A 3,716-nucleotide genomic window follows, 5' to 3' on the forward strand; every position below is an offset into this window, starting at 1 on the left:
TATGTTCAAATCTGAAATAGGCTTCCTGTTGTTTTCAGTTTATTCTCAATTTAAATACAGCTGTTCTGGCAAAAGGTTTGTTGTAACAGAAGACAGTACGGCCGCGGCAGCAGATGAGAAATAATGTATGGTAGAAATAAAAATGAAAACAAAATCCACAGTAATTCAGATTAGTATAAATTGACACATTTATAAGCTGCCTTTCCTTTCTGCCTTTACCAGATTTGGTCTCTTCCTGGTTCTTTTTAGTTAGGTTTTGCAGAACATTTGGTAACAAACCATGATTCGACTGGATTTGATTTAGTTGTGTTGATCCTGGAAAAGAACGAAAGCAGGAAAGCAACCGTAGAGCTCTGTCTTTGGAAACCAAAGAGATGACATTACAGGAGTTTATAAAAGCACATGCAATCTCTAGATTTTGGAAAAATCCTGAGCCCCATTCAGCTGACTCTTTTAGTCCGATGCTACATGACAAAGAAGAAACTACCATGTTTGTCTGAACTGCAGGTGGGATAGTGACTGCTCTACAGAAGAAAAGCACTTAAAAAAATACACACATTTCTCTTTTAACTCTTAAGGAAAGTCAGAACAATCCTTACACTCTATAATCTCAGGTTCCCTTTTCACACCCACCCCCCATCTATGCTCCTCTATCAGAACAATACACAGAGGTCATACAAATTACATCCGATCTTCACTTACAGCTACAATAAACAGCATGTTGCTGCCGTCCATCAGCATGGGTCAGTCGATACATTTGGTTAGAATACGGGCGTCATCGCTGCTGCAGCCAGAGCTCTGCTTTAAAACAAAAGAACAGGGCAGGATCACCTAATTTGGAACGCGACCAAACAGTTACCGCAGGGCAAATGGGTATTTTCTGCTCAACTGGCTCCTGCCTCGGAGCGACGGTTACAGTGAGGAGGTGGGGAGGATGAGATTTACATGGACGTCCAGGGGTCAGCTGAGAGCACGGGGAGAATAATTGTCAGCAATTGTCTGATTACTGCACACTTCAGCTCGACGAATTGCAGAAGCGCTCCTGTTATGTCATCGATAAACAAGTTTCTGCGGAACATCTGAGATCGCATTGTGCAGACAGCAGTCATACCTGCTGCAGCGAACTCGACTCTGAATGTTTCCGTCGACGTCTTATCGAATCACCGCACATATCTTTGCAAACCGGCCTGCTCTAAAATATGTGCAGGAAAGTATTAATACCAGACACTTCCTTAGTTTAGTTTTGCCACTGCGTCGTTATCCTTATGGTTGTGAGCGGAGGACTGGATAAAACATAATTTATCGTTGGCCATCTGGAGCTCAGAATGACATTTAGTATGCATGAAGGGTTCTAATTTTATTTTTTAAAGAGCTGCAAGAAATAGGGGGTCCTTTTCTGCTCGGTAGGCAAAAACCTATTTCTAGCAGTTCAACATCATGTTGGCATTCATTATTTTGGTGGCAGTTTGGCCATTAGAGCGATTACAAAACTACGCAAAGAATCGAGAGAAGAAAATGGATTACTTTTACTCACTTAGCTTTTTTTTTATCATCATAATTATAGTTTGAATCATCAAACGTAAAAGATGATTTTCCTGCTTTTAGCGTCTCTAGCACGCATCATTTATGTCAGTGAATACTTGCAAACGTATCCATACTTCTTGAGCTTTTCTTCACACTTTGTCACTTTTCAAGCATAAATTTCAGCTATTGGGACTAACACAGAGAAGAGATTATTAAGAATTGGATAATGACCTGTCTGCTGCATTCCTTGTTTTTCAAGATGCTGTTTGTTGATCGATGTCCAATAAGCAACAGAATGTTTGGTTTTATTAAATTACACACAAGTGAGAGTTGTTTGCCAACTATGAAAATTCTTAAGAAAATTTGTTGCAATCGATTTAATTAAAGGGTATCAGAGCAACAGGGACTGGAGAAAAATGCACCAAGCGCTTTATTAAATGTTTTATTTTTTACGAAAAATATTTAAAAATGATGTATCTATTCCCTTCCACTTTGCAGCTGTGTGGTACTTTGTGTAGGTCTATTACATAAAATCCCATCAAAATACAATAAATCTTGTGGCTGTAAAGTTAAAAAATGTGAAACAGTTCAGCGGGAGTAAATATTTTCGTAAGGCGCTCCTGTTTTTCCTCCAACTATGTCGATTTAATTGTTTATTTTCCAAATTTGAAGCAGTAATTTGCCTTTATAAAATGAGACACTGATCTCAGTGAGAGAGACTCTGGGCCCTAAGCACATCATAAAGTTAGCTTCTTTTTTTGGTTTCACTAGAATTTGGCTGTAGAATAATGCATATATTTTTGAAACAAACACCTGATTATCTGCTGATGGAAGGCAGTAAAACTTAATGTACATGGTAATGGAGATCAATAGACCTGCAGGAGAGAGCAGCAGCAGCAGCAGCACTGCAGCACTGCTCCGTGTCGTGCAGACTCTCAGTTATTGTTTATGTGTCCAGCTGTTTCGGACCAAAGAAAGCCCACCTCACTCCAAGTGTTTCCACCATTCTGAAACTCAAGAAATCACTCAAGCGGATCGTACAGGACTACATGATGCGTTCCTGGATGTGAGCCAAAAACAAAACAAAACAAAACAAAACAAAAAAAAAACAAAAAAAAACAGGAGCGGACTTAAATCATTCGCCTCCAAGGTTGAAAGCAACAAAACACTTAACTGCTTTTCTCTAAGCGTCCCCTGAGCTGCAATTCATCATCTCAGCCTGTGCGGTTCCTTTGTGTCTAGCGGGCTCAAATTTTACACCCTGATGACCCCACAGCGCTCTGACCACCGGCTGGCTCTTTTTCAATTAGCAGCTTTCGGTTTGATCATTATCACCCAGCGGTGTGTCTGTCTGAGTTTAGTTTAATAAAATGACCTGCGTTAGCTCATCTGTATGTTCTGGGGCTGCATGTTTTCTAAACCTGTCATATTTATGTTTTAAAAGGAGTCCTAGTGTTAGAATGAAGAATGAGACGGCTGAACGAACGACGCTGAACTCTTTCTCATCTTCTAAGCTTCTTACCACCGTGTGCACTACATATAAGGTTTAAATGAGTAATTTTGTGTAGCATGTTGATTAAAGCACATCGACTGATATGACCTCTTGTTTTTCTCCTGTTGAAGAACAAGAAGTAGGCCTCCATGTCATGCCACGTCTCGATCCCATTAAAAACAGGAAGCCATGTACTGCTAAATAAAATTCCCTAAATATTATAATCAATCTAAAAAAAAAGTACAAATTTACATTCAGTTATATTTATTTTGAATTGTAGGGGGTATCAGTAGGTGTGGAAATGGTGATTTAGTAAAAATATAATACTATGTATTTTTTATTTTTTTTACCTTTCTTCCCACTAAATAATTGCACACAAAGTGCGCGTTTTATTTTTATTTTTGTGTAATTTATCCAATGAGCAAATATATTGCTGCAATAAAAATGTTTTTTTTTTATCTTAAGACTTCCTGTATCTCATTACCAAGGAAGCCAATAATTGTCTATCTGTTTTGCTTTGCATGCATTTTACTCCATTTATCTTCAGGAAGAGAAATCTGCAGTATTTAAATAGCTAACTACTAACACTACCTTGATGTTAGCTATAATATTTAAGTTCCTGTTTGTTTTGTAATATGATTCTTCTTCAAAGTTGTTTCTTATGTGATCAGCACAGCTGTCCTCAATCAGTAATCACCCT

This window comes from Poecilia formosa, unplaced genomic scaffold (assembly GCF_000485575.1).
Source record: "Poecilia formosa unplaced genomic scaffold, Poecilia_formosa-5.1.2 Scaffold14, whole genome shotgun sequence".
In the NCBI taxonomy this organism is placed as follows: domain Eukaryota; kingdom Metazoa; phylum Chordata; class Actinopteri; order Cyprinodontiformes; family Poeciliidae; genus Poecilia; species Poecilia formosa.